This window comes from Lissotriton helveticus, chromosome 6 (assembly GCF_964261635.1).
Source record: "Lissotriton helveticus chromosome 6, aLisHel1.1, whole genome shotgun sequence".
NCBI classification, from domain to species: domain Eukaryota; kingdom Metazoa; phylum Chordata; class Amphibia; order Caudata; family Salamandridae; genus Lissotriton; species Lissotriton helveticus.
Window position 1 is genome coordinate 377,889,443 of NC_136067.1, and position 13,694 is coordinate 377,903,136.

General features: G+C 44.6%; 1 long non-coding RNA gene across 1 annotated transcript in view; it reads right to left on the bottom strand.

The window, feature by feature from the left end:
* The window catches only part of LOC144761379 (uncharacterized), a 179,368-nt gene extending 168,798 nt beyond the window's left edge, over positions 1-10,570 (bottom strand). The window contains exon 1 of the long non-coding RNA XR_013595696.1: positions 10,513-10,570. This is a non-coding gene — a long non-coding RNA (uncharacterized LOC144761379). The remainder of the gene's footprint in view (positions 1-10,512) is intronic.
* Positions 10,571-13,694: the final 3,124 nt, after the last annotated feature.

The following is a 13,694-nucleotide window of genomic DNA, read 5'->3' on the forward strand; positions in this document are numbered from 1 at the left end:
GGAGCCACACTGGATGCTATCATCTCACAAAAGAAATCAATCACGATCAACCACATCCTTCCCGTCGACTGGTCAGACCACCACATGATCCTCTTTCATATCAATCACCCCATTACCTCACATAAACCCCCCCAAGACCCCCCAAATGGACAAGAAACCTCTCTCAAATACCCCTGGATATCCTGGATGACCAGTTAAGCTCTCTTCTACCGGCCAATAAAGCGCACCTTTCCACCAATGAGCTCATCGACTGCTACAACTCCGAGCTAGCGTCCATACTCTACAAACTAGCGCCACTTAAGCTCAAAAGAAGCAGAGTTATCCCATCCAGAATGTGGTTCAACGTGGACCTCAACGCAGAAAGGAGAACTCTAAGGGCCAAGGAAAGAAAGTGGGGAAACAACCCAACGGCCATCCTTCGTGATCAACTGAAAGCAGCCCTAAGGAAATACAACAACCACATCAAAAACAAAAAATCCAGCTTCTTCCGAGAGGCACTGGACAAAGCTAAAAACAGACCGAAGGAGCTTTACAGCATCATCAGGCAACAAACGTCCAAACCACTGTCTTCTTCTGTGCTAGCGTCCAAAGATCTTTGCGACAATTTCGCCCACTTCTTCAACGAAAAGATCACAAAAATTGAACTTTTACTTGACCCCAACAATTCACACCCCAAGAAGACCAGTTCGGCTGCACTTCAGGCTCTCTCTCCTGGCTCTTTGAGCACCCCCTGGCTTAGCTTCCGCCCCATCCCAGACGCAGAGATAATCTCGCTTATCTCATCCTCCAAACCATCAGCTCATATCTCTGACCCCATTCCTCCCTCACTAATCATGAAAATGAAACACTCTCTTGCACCTATATGGGGCAACATCATAAACAGCTCCCTAAAAAACGGAGTGGTCCCTGACTGCCTAAAAATTGGGCAAGTTACCCCCCTGCTGAAAAAAACAGGTCTTGACTCAACAGACCTGAACAACTTCAGACCAATATCTAACCTCCCTCTACTAGCCAAAACATTGGAACGCTGTGTACTCCTGCAACTGACTCATCATCTGGACAACATCAATCTCCTAGACCCCCTCCAGTCTGGCTTCAGACAAGGATGCAGCACAGAAACAGCGATGCTGAACATCATAGACGATATCCACGGATCTCTGGATTCAGACAAATGCTGCCTCCTCATTCTCCTTGATCTTTCTGCAGCATTCGATACGGTGGACCACAAACTCCTCACCAAGGCTCTTCAAGAAAGAGCTGGCCTCGGCGAAGTAGTTCTCAAATGGTTCTCCTCATTCATACACAACCGAACACAAATAATAAAAATCAAGAATTTCACCTCCGAAATCCAACAGGTCAATAAGGGCGTCCCCCAGGTTCGGTGCTCTCACCTCAGCTTTTTAACATTTATATGGAACCACTTTCCAAGCTACTCAGGAAAGCCAACATCCGCTTTCACCTCTACGCGGACGATACACAAATCTATCTGGAAACTTCCTCTCTCACTGACATACATAGATTAAATGATGTCCTGAAAGATGTTCAACAATGGCTGACAAACAATCACTTGAAACTGAATCCAGACAAAACTGAGACACTCCTCATCTCGAACAAGGAAGACAACCCTCAAATCACTGAATGGCTAAAAGCAATCAATGCGCTTAAAGGAAATCTTACTCTAGCCGACTCTGTTAAATCTCTTGGCATCATCATAGACCCCAAACTAAACATGGTAAAACACATCAAGAATGCAGCCAAAGGTGCTTTCTTTAACCTCGGACTGTTGAACAAGGTCAAACCCTACATTCCTAACAAGGATCTCAAACTGGCCACTCAATCTCTGGTACTGTCAAGACTAGACTATGGGAACGCAATCCTAACAGGCATCCCGAAATCGAACTTAGCACCGATCAAAACAACACTACATGCTGCAGCCAGAATGATTACCGGCATCAAAAAATCGGATCACATCTCCCCAGCACTCAAGGAACTCAAATGGCTCCAAGTAGAAATGAGTAGTAACTTCTGAACGGCCTGCCTAACCCACAAAGCCCTCCATACCGGCAAACCCGAATACCTGGCAAAAAAACTCAAAAAGGCAGGCCAAGCCAGGAATCTGAGAAGCTCTAACTCCTTCCTGCTCATCCCACCCAAAACCAGAAAGAAAAGAACAGCGGACTGCTCTTTCACTGGAAACGCCCCCAAAATCTGGAACTCCATCCCCCCGCACATCAGAACTATTCCATCCTTTGTGGAATTCAAAAGGCAACTCAAATACTTGTTCCTGATCCGCTCCCTTGGCTGTGGATAACTGGGGTCAGCAAGCAACCCCTGAACTATGTGACTAAAGTGAATCCTATAACCAAAGAAGCTCGGCAACTCACCCATGTTCCGTTTACTATGTCACCCATTGAATGCTTATACCTTACATATGTTATGTTTATACAGATTTTTGTCATTCTATTACTGTAAAGCGCTCTGCTACCTCCGGGTCTTGACAGTGCTATAGAAAACTTCCTAAATAAATAAATAAATAAAAAATTCAAGTATTTTGGGTGCTTAATTTACTAGCTTATACTTTATTAACTTTGGCTGTTTTTTTATATTTACATTTTCCTTAGTTTGTTTTATAGAATTGATACGTTGTTTCATATTACAATACTTCATTATCCACGCTTGGATTGAATTGCTGGTGTATTTTTACCTTCTGCATTTACTTCTTTGTATTATCTTAATAAAGCATTTCTAAACTTAAAAAAAGCAAAGCTTCAGTATCTGAGGTATACAGAGAAACAAATAAATACCCAATTAGTGGCTGATTTGTACAAAGTAACAGCAGAAAAAATGAGATTATGCCCCACTTCCCCACTTTACCAAATTGTGTGATCTTAGGCAAATATTTTATTTCCCTGCTCCTTCTTTTTTGTTCATTACTGCCTTCATAAGCACCTTTAAGTACTTGAGTTCAGAATATAGGCTGTACAAAAATATATGGTGTTTAATTTAATAAACCATTAGATCTTAAATTTATGAATTGTGTTGACGCTCACTTAATTATTACTGGAATCCAGGGACCCCTACATAATCTTTATTGGAATTTGGGGGCCCTAAACTGCGTCATTATTGGAATCTGGCCTAGGCGATTTTGATCATTTGAACTGTAAAACAATACAAAAAAATATGGAAACAAGCATTCATTAAAAAACACACAAATGCTGAAATATTTTATTTAATCCACAAACAAATATAAAAAAATAAAAACATAATTTTTAATGGGAAGGTTGGACCTTTTTTAAATTCAATTGAGGCCACCAATTGTCCACTTTATATTCTATCTGATGCAGTTGCACAGCTACCACAAACCAATTTGAAGATATCAAGTTACTTTTTAGTCTCCCATTTAAAATTCCTTTACATTTACATAATTTTTAGAAAATGTTAAATTTTACATTGTGCTGCTTTATTTATATACACTTTGTTAATCTGTAAATACTATTTGAGGGAGGATATAAAGTTAAGTGGATGAGCCGCTCTCTGTCTTGAAGCACCACCGTAACGGGCTTGGGGCCAGATATATTAGTTGTACTAAAATCCTGTATTCGTCGGCAACCGCTAGAGTTCGGGTGTGGAGGGCTGTTTCCTCCTCTTACCCTGTGGGGCGGGGCACTAGACAGGGCTGCCCACTCTCCCCGCTATTGTTCGCTCTCGCGATAGAGCCGTTAGCTGCGTGCGAGGCTGGGAGGCGCATACCGGAGCCTTCAGCTCAGAGGCCGCAAACACCATATTTCGCTCTATGCGGATGACCTCCTTATGTTTTTGGATGATGCCGGCGACGCCCTGAGTGGGGCGCATAGTCTTCTTGATCGTTTCGGGAATGTATCGGGCCTTCGGGTTAATTGGGCAAAGACCTGTGTTTTCCCAGTATCTAGTACATCCGGCCCGCCGATGTTACCGCCCGGTCTAGCGTGGGAACCACGGTGCCTTCCTTACTTAAGGACAAGGGTGTATTACACACAGGCGGATCTCTTCAAAGGTAATTTTGAGAGAGCAATGAGGGGCCTGAGAAGTAGCATGCGGTTCTGGGGGTCTCTACCATTGTCGGTTATGGGTCGGGTCGCGCTCCTGAAAATTTTGGCGCTTCCTCGTCTTTTATATTTTTTCAGGACCTTACCAATACGGATACCGGCGGCGTTTTTCCGGCAACTTCGCTCGGCAGTGAGCAGCTTCATTTGGGGTGCAGGCCGGCGTAGAGTAGCGTTGGAAACACTGATGAGGTCGCGAGAAGAGGGAGGCCTAGCCTCTCCAGATTTTGAATCATACTATCTGGCTGCGCAGTTCCAGGTTCTCACCCAGGCGGTGGCGCTGGAGTTTAAAGGACTGGTGAGGGAGACAATGTCAGACGTGCCGAGACATGTTTTATCATTTGTGATATTGCAGCAGAGGCTGAGGATGGCCGACTTGTCCATGGTGGAGAGTACCCTGAGATACTGCTGGAAAGGGTACCATAGCAGAATTGGGGTGCTGCGACCTTATGCACCCGAGATACCACTGGGCATGTGCACAGCGCTACCGCACGGTGGCGATTGGTCCGGGCTGGCAGACTGGGAAGAGCTGGGCCTGCAGATGGTGGGCGACCTGTATGCAGACGGCGCATTATTACCGTATAGCGCGCTACAGGAGTCTTTTGGTCTTCCGCGTGGTCACTTCCTATTGCACGCGGCCTTGAGTGCTGCTCTGCATAAACATTGGGGTGATGGCCTCTCTGAACCCCCATTAAGCGGAACATGTCAATACGTGGTGATGGCAGCGGGCACGCACAAGGCGATTACCTGTTTATATAAATGGATGTTGGGTGACGGCCTTGCCCCGCTTCAGAGATTGCGGGAGCGATGGGCAGCGGACTTAGAGAAGGATATCCCGTATGCGGCTTGGTCACAAATACTTCGAAGGGCATGGAAGGGAACCAGGAATGCGAGGTTCCAGTTGATCCAATTCTTCGTATTACACAGGGCGTATCTCACTCCAGCTAAGATTAATCAATACTTCCGAACTGATACAGCGATCTGCCCTCAATGCTGCGCTGAAGGAGCGGATCTTGACCACATGTTATGGACTTGCCCTCGGCTGGGCGCATACTGGGAGGAGGTAACTGGGTCACTCTGCAGGATAACTGAGCGGCAGATTGATATGGACAAGGGGGCGTGTCTCTTACACTGGTTTCCACATACTAGTAAAAATAAGATAACTAGTAAGTTCCTAGATTTAGGACTCATCCTGGCCAAGAGGGAAATAACGTCGCATTGGAAGGCAGTGGTCGGCCCTAGCTATGTTCAAGGGAAGGCTGCGTTACTTATGTGGCGGGAAGCGAGAGTTCAATCAGGATGCAACAGGCGCATAGGTCCCATAGTGATAGAGCGTTAGAGGCGACACGGGACTGGGAGTCCCTGGTGGTGGAACTCCAGACGTTGGATGCAGATGCTGATTCGGAATCTGTGGCATCAGCGGGGGAGGGGCAGGTGTGAGGGGCACTTCCTGGACTGGGAGGATTTAGCGCAGTGGGGGATCCCCGTAACATGAGAGGTTATGAGGAATATTAGTGTAGAACATGAGAGGACCCGAATGCATATTGCACACGAGAGTAGTACCTTAGCAACATTTCTTCTTTATATCATAGCGCCAGCGGCAGGGGTGGGAGATGGGAGTTGAAATTTATTAAGAGGGACCAAGTAAGGGGCATTGATTAGGAATTCAGAGCTTGACTTCTGGCGGAATCGTGGTTGCTTGAGGGGTTTGACAGTATAGCGTCAGGTTGTGGAGGGATATTATGCTGTGTTATTGGGTGCATAATTGTTAAAGCTTATTTTAACACGAAATGTGGAATGTTTAGTATTTGTATTGGTCCCTTTTGTGTTTTGTTTGTGCTTCAAACTAATTCGATTTTTAAAAAAAATTGAAGCACCACCTTAACCTCAACTATTTAATGCTGGCCAGTGTGCGGGCGAGGTGCGTTTAGTGCACACAATTTTGCTACGTTTCTTTTAAATGTGTTTTACTGCTGATTTTATTGTTTTTTTGTGGGCCATAGTTTTAAAAAATATTACGATCTTCAGGGAGACTACGTTGTGGTTTTGAGGGTGCTTCTGTGCAGTGCGTTTGCACATTTTTAATGGTGGCGGCATAGAACTTCCCCGCTGTTCTTTTCACCTCTCTAGTGGTAAAGTAGGTAGGCCGCTCTCTATCTCGAAGCACCACCTTAAGCTCAGTTACTTAATGCTGGCCGGTGTGCAGACGCACCGCTGGAAAAGAAAAGAAGCACCAAAGGCAAGGCCATCTGCGCCCGTCTCGGAATCGTCCTGCACCAGCCCTTATGTCCATTCTGTCAGGGAAATGGCAGTAAGAAATTAAAGGCTTTGAACACCCATATGCAGTTCCCTACAAGTATTCACCCGGATGAGTTAGCTAGTGGATTCTCCTGCTGCCAAAGTGTGTTCAGGTTGGAATCCAAATCCAAACCTCCAACTATCTTAAACAACTCATGCAGCTCCCCTGCAGTTACTGAAAAGAAGGGTTTCATCAAAACATAGCTCGTTAATGTCAACTCATTCTGGAAGTATGCAGTATTCATAAACGATCTTCTAGTGGATGAAAGACCTGATATACTTTTCATAACTGAGACTCGGATGTCTGCCTCATCTAAACCAGTGGTAGACCTGGAGCTACTGGAAGAGTAGGAGACATTGCCATTATTTATAAAGATGCCTACACTTGCTCTTCTTCCCCGGTCACAAAACTCATGGAGGCTGATGCATTTTGCCTCTTGTTGAATGATAAGCAGTCGGTGGGGAGTTGTGTTAATTTATAGACCTCCTGGGCCGGCAAGGACTTACCTGATCTCTCTTAACGAAGCTATCTTGCATGTTATTCTGCGCTTTTCCCTTTTTAATATACTTGGGGACTTTAACATTCATTGGGACCTTTAGTAAGATAATGTCACTCGACTCTGAAATGATATTGTGTCCCTGCTAGGCTTTTCTCAGTGGGTGATGAACACCACCCACGTGGGAGGTCATATAGTTGACCTAGTGCTTTCGAACCTTGGCTTGTCCCTGATAGAGCCTATTCCTCTCGCATGGATGGATCATTATTGGGTCCAATTGAATTGCCTCATTTCTAGTGTGGCAGGGTATGCTCAGACGTGAGTCCCTTGCTCACTTGGCCACTGGATTCAAGATAGCCTGGCTGATGAGGATTATGAATCCGAAACCGGTCCCAGGATGCTTGTTTCCGGTCCATGGAAGACATGGCTTGGCAGTTCGGGCTGGACTGTTCCCATGAGGCACAGGGTCAGACTGATTTGCATATAGCCATGTCTGAAATAGGGTGGCTGAGTGGGCTAAAGAATGGTGATGGATTAAACCCAGATCAGTTGACTGGGGGTGAGTGTTTGATTTGCTCAAACGCTCCGTCCATCATCCCCTTTTGTATCGCTTTGTTCGCCCTAAGTGTGGCAGGGTATGCTCAGACGTGAGTCCCTTGCTCACTTGGCCACTGGATTCAAGATAGCCTGGCTGATGAGGATTATGAATCCGAAACCGGTCCCAGGATGCTTGTTTCCGGTCCATGGAAGACATGGCTTGGCAGTTCGGGCTGGACTGTTCCCATGAGGCACAGGGTCAGACTGATTTGCATATAGCCATGTCTGAAATGGGGTGGCTGAGTGGGCTAAAGAATGGTGATGGATTAAATCCAGATCAGTTGACTGGGGGTGAGTGTTTGATTTGCTCAAACGCTCCGCCCATCATCCCCTTTTGTATCGCTTTGTTCGCCCTAAGTGTGGCAGGGTATGCTCAGACGTGAGTTCCTTGCTCACTTGGCCACTGGATTCAAGATAACCTGGCTGATGAGGATTATGAATCCGAAACCGGTCCCAGGATGCTTGTTTCCGGTCCATGGAAAACATGGCTTGGCAGTTCGGGCTGGACTGTTCCCATGAGGCACAGGGTCAGACTGATTTGCATATAGCCATGTCTGAAATGGGGTGGCTGAGTGGGCTAAAGAATGGTGATGGATTAAACCCAGATCAGTTGACTGGGGGTGAGTGTTTGATTTGCTCAAACGCTCCGTCCATCATCCCCTTTTGTATCGCTTTGTTCGCCCTAGGTGTGGCAGGGTATGCTCAGACGTGAGTCCCTTGCTCACTTGGCCACTGGATTCAAGATAGCCTGGCTGATGAGGATTATGAATCCGAAACCGGTCCCAGGATGCTTGTTTCCGGTCCATGGAAGCCATGGCTTGGCAGTTCGGGCTAGACTGTTCCCATGAGGCACAGGGTCAGACTGATTTGCATATAGCCATGTCTGAAATGGGGTGGCTGAGTGGGCTAAAGAATGGTGATGGATTAAACCCAGATCAGTTGACTGGGGGTGAGTGTTTGATTTGCTCAAACGCTCCGTCCATCATCCCCTTTTGTATCGCTCATTTCTAACCAGGGCAATCTAAATGAGCATGTTGCTCCTCACCTCACCAGATAATTTTCTAAGATTACGCAAAATAGCCTCCGGCTTGCCTTAGATAATAACAAGCTGACCCTTTCAAGTTCCATTGACTCTAACATGAAGGAATGTGACAACTGGCTGTGAACCTCTGTGGAAAAACTAGCACCTTTGTCAAGTCCAGCGCCCCGCAGAAATAGGATTTCTAGTCCTTGAATTTGTGATGCTCTTAAATAAGAGAAAAAAATATGTAAGAAGACTGAAAGGGCCTGTAGAAAAAACTATAGTATAGAGACTAAAGCACTGTATAAAAAGTGCTGAAGAATTATGCAACTCTAATAAACTCTACTAAGAGAGAACTATGAAAGATGGATAGAAAGGGCAGGAAATAAATCTAGAGAGATTTTTAATATTGTTAAAGAGTTATCAGATCCAGCTGCATGGGAAAAAAGCAAGGCTCTTTCTGCCATGTGGTGCGAACTACTGGCCTGTTTCTTTCACACCAAAATAAAAGAGATTCAGAATAGCCATTCAATAATTCAGACTTTGGAAGTTGATGTTTTTTATTTTAATCAATCTCAGGACTGGCTTTAGCGCTGGTGGTGCCCGGGGCAACAGGCTTTCTTGCCTTTCCTCCCCCCCCAAGAACTTTCCTCGCCACCGATTTCCTCACGTCACCCTCCAACAGGGCCCATACCAGTGTAGAGAGTGTCAAAGCACTTTACATCACACACACATTTTACAGGGAAATGTTACATAAAATAATGAGGATTACATTGTGTGATAATCCCATGTCTCCGTAATAATAGGCAGTATAATTTATGAGTGTTTGGTCTGGAAAAGCATAAACTCAGGATTTGAAATGTACCACAGTGGCTGGGGTTGACTTTACTAATAAGAATGCATTTCTACCCAAACAAATCCTTTTTTAGCAGCATTAGTATAATGAAAGACTTGGGGAAAAAATAATGTTCTAACGTATACCATGCAGTCTACATGCATCTGAGCTATTTGATGACAGCTCATAGGTTTCTGTGCTGTAGAGGATTGCAATTTATGAACAGCAAGTAACAAAGGGATCTCTCTGACACATGCAGTAACCCACTGAGCTAGCCAAATAAAATACAGATCTGTGATCTGCAGGGTACCTGTTCTTTTCAGCATGCATTTTAACCCTCTGGCTACTTTACTGTAAGCGAAAGCTGTCACTGGACAAAACTCCGCTCTTTTTAACATTTACATTAATAACAGCAATTAATAAGTCTGCTGACTCTAACTTTAACTGTGATAAAAGCAACTGACATTCATTGGTAATGTCTGTGGTTTCTGCCAATTTTTATAATGCATATTTGTATTGTTTGAGGATGGTAAAAATAATCTTCAGGAAGCAAATTTTATTGGTGTTTGGTAGGTCACATTTTATGAAATGTTTTCTAAATCAAGGGAGTCCAACACTTGATGTCACACTTACATGGAATCCATCGAGACAGAATACATTAACTTTTTTTGCACAATTATGCCATTGCAATCTGACTGTTTTTTATGGCTTTCATGCACAGCTTTAACATTTTACAGCATGTATAAAATCTGAAACGCTGCACCAACTAAAACATTACTTTCAAGAAAGCTATTTTCAAGCTTCCATTTGCGAACTATTACAATGGAATTTAAAAAAAAGGAGGTGGATGTCAGTAAACACTCTGATGGGAGTAGGGACAATTTATGGGCCCACACTGACCTATAATACACTGCCGAGAGCAGCGTCGCCTTTGCGTGCGACTGCTAATCTTATCACAGAAAGGAACATGTTGTATTCCTGTATTCCTTGCTTCTATTCTAAGAATGTCATTAGCATTCCAGCTAGGAGGTTCTATAGCGACAGTTGCTTTATGACCTCCGATGGTGGTAGACGTGATGATGTACAGAAAATGATCATACATCATATTATTAAAGGTTGGCCTGAAGAAAGAAATGTAGATGAAGGTTTACAACTGTTTTATAAAGTTAAAGATGATCTTACCATTGAAAACGATTTCGTAATGAAAGGTAATTTACTAATTCCTCCTGGAGCTTCGGTGCCGCCTCAAAATAGCGGCACGTTGCGTGACCTCGCGTCGCTTTAGGGCAAGACGTAGTGACGTGGAGACTTGAAGAGAGGAAGAATGCTGAGGAGCAAGAATGCAGGAGAAGCTGACAAAATTCCTGACATTAAACAAGTTCGTGATTCAGTAGAAAAGTCTCAAATTAAAATGAAACAAACGTATGATTCTAACAAGAAAGTAAAAGTACTACAATTTGCAGTTGGTGATTTCATTAAAATCAGAAGACCGACTGGAAATAAAAGCACCAAATCTAAATTTTATCCTATGACACGTATTATCAAAATTTCAAAGCATTCAGTCTTGGTTGAAAATGGCAAATGGTGGAGTAAGAGGAATATTGCCTTGGTTAAAAAAAATGTTCCTGAAGTAACAAAAAAATATTTTCTTCATCCGGGTTCATCTTTTCCTGATTGTTTGTTTAATTCAGATTCCAATGATCTTCACATACATCAGTGTGGTGGTGGCGATGCCAATATCACACAACACTCAGTTACTGGTTTTGACAATTCAGATGAAGATTGTTTGGATTCTGTTTTTGTTCATGATACTTCAAATTCACATGATTCCAATGTTTCGCTCAATAGTGATTTGCATGGTTCTTCGAATTTTTCTAAATTGTGTAAAAGACAATTGCGTGCTCCTTCTTATTTGAAAGACTATGTGTTACATTAATTCATTGGTTTAGCTTCTATGTTATTATTAGATTTAGTTCTTTTTTGTTTTGTTGTTCCTGATAAAAAGGAAGATGTGTTGTATTCCTGTATTCCTTGCTTCTATTCTAAGAATGTCATTAGCATTCCAGCTAGGAGGTTCTATAGCGACAGTTGCTGAATGACCTCCGATGCTGGTAGACGTGTTGGTTAAGGCTGCATATCTTGGAGAATAAAAGAACAGAAGAAACCTACAATTCGTCTTCTTCCTGTCATTTTAATATTAAGAGGAACACTTCAGAACACAGCTTTTCTTTGCCTCCTAGGTGGCTCCAATTAAGCAGGATTTTAGGTCGAGCCTGAGTCAGCACCAAGCGCTGCTCTGGGGATGATCTGTTGTAGTATAGAACGGGAGAGAAGCCCGCCCATATTTTAGATTGGCTTGTGTCTTTGTCCTTCATAAAGGCTGGTGTCTGATTCCTTAATAGGCTTGTTGGTCCCTCCTTAGTACGGCCATGTCGTCATTTGTATCCTCCCATGGCTACTTTACTTCTGTTTATTGAGTTTGTCCTACTTGAGGCAGGATGACGTGCTTTGGTTACATTCAGCGCGCTGTGCACGCTTTCACTTTCGGAGCTGCCTGGACACTCACGACCGCTTGTTATATACTGTTATGAGACACCATTCTCAGATGTCTGATAACATGGCCTCCCTTTCACTTTTCAAGACTCCGAGAGGGAAGGGGGAGATTGTTAGCCTATGCGGCAGTCCAGGTGTAACCTCCAGTGTTGCTTTCTCCCACAAGGGTTTCTTTTGGAAGAAAGTCTTTAAGCAGCAGGACTCCAGGGCTCCTTGACCTTGCACTGGGCGTGTTTCTTTCTGGATCGATGTCTGCTTGCCAGGGCCTGTATGCTTGTTTTTCTTTCTGCAGTTTGTATTCTTTCACCTCGTTGTTCCTCCTGCCTCCCCTGGTTACCTGGGCCCCTACTCCTTGGCTTCAGAGGTCCTGCCCCTGTTCTCAAGTCCCTGACCTCCTGCGCTGCTGCTCCATGGTCCTGGCGATGCTCACTTTGCCCCTCTGGAAACCTTCAGCCGGAGTCTGCTGTGAAACCATATGTATTTCCCTTTACGAGCCTGCTCTCCATGGCAGGCCTATTCTTCTTCACAAGTTTATGTATTTGTTTTTAATGTGCCAACATCTCGTCAAGGCCTCTTCGAGGCGTGGTGGATGGTGAAGGGGGGCATCATCTTGCACTAGAAGCCGTGGATTTGGAAATGAGGTCGGGGTTGTGGCTTTTTCTCTTCCCTTCACTCACCTTACACACGTAAAACTTTCCATACTCCAATGTTGCAGGGAATGCACACTGCCTCAAAGAGACTTTCCTATACAGCAAGACACTGCGGGAGGGAGGAAAAGTGTTCCCCACCTTTCATGTCTGCTCTTTCAGGGATAGCTGGTGGAGCCCCACGCAGGCTGCGCCACCCTTTACAGTAAATTTATGAACCAGTGGCCGCAGTCGGCTCACTCCCCTTCTGTCAGGGTCCTAATAAAAGGAGGCTGATTCCCAGCTGTGACAAGAGCATCCGCCCATGACATCAGATTAAAACTATTTACTTTAGCACTGTGTTTTTTTACTGGCGACAGAGTCCTCTTAACGACCCGACAGAACAGAAAGGGTGGAAACGGAAGAGCGCTAAAAAACTTTAATCTTGTGCCTGGAGAACTTTCCCAATTCGATTATCGCTCGATCAACACCTGCTGAAGGTATCTTAATTTTCAGAGAAAAACAGCTCAAAAGGTACGTCTTTATATTCAGTTTTAATTTACAAATTGGCCATACCATTATCAATTTTGCACAACAATGTGTGCACTCTGTTATCGGCCTGAAGATAGGCGTTTCTACAGAAAACACATTTAATGGCATCACACCAGAGCCATCAAACAGGTTGTAGCTCCACTATACAGAGGTGCGGTATGACGGGCTTGAACCTGCCAGGGAATAAGTGGGTATGTGCAATAACCCACACTCCAGACCGTGTAAGCATAAAAGCAGCAGCACGACCTCCACCTCCCAATCTGCCGGGTTCTACCCCAGGACAATCTCAAACGCGCTGCCGCCGTTGCTGCCCCGATTCTAAAGTAATATGTGCCAAAACTCGCTGGGTTCCAACCTAGCTTCCCCAGTGCCATTCTTAAAACTGCCAGCAACTGATAAGCTGTCGCCTTACTACATGTGGCATGACAGAAAACACTGGCTGCACACTTACCAGATTGTGCGAGGAAATGGTGTCAAGTTTGGACCGGGCAACCCTTTGTTAAAAGTTAGGCCGCAAACGTCAACATTATCGGCGCCATCTTGCTCTTCTTGAACCCTTTCGTGCACGTAAGCGGCAGCCATTTTGAGCACCATGGCCTCCCTGCCCCTCGTTGATAGCCAGCGCGTCTCTCT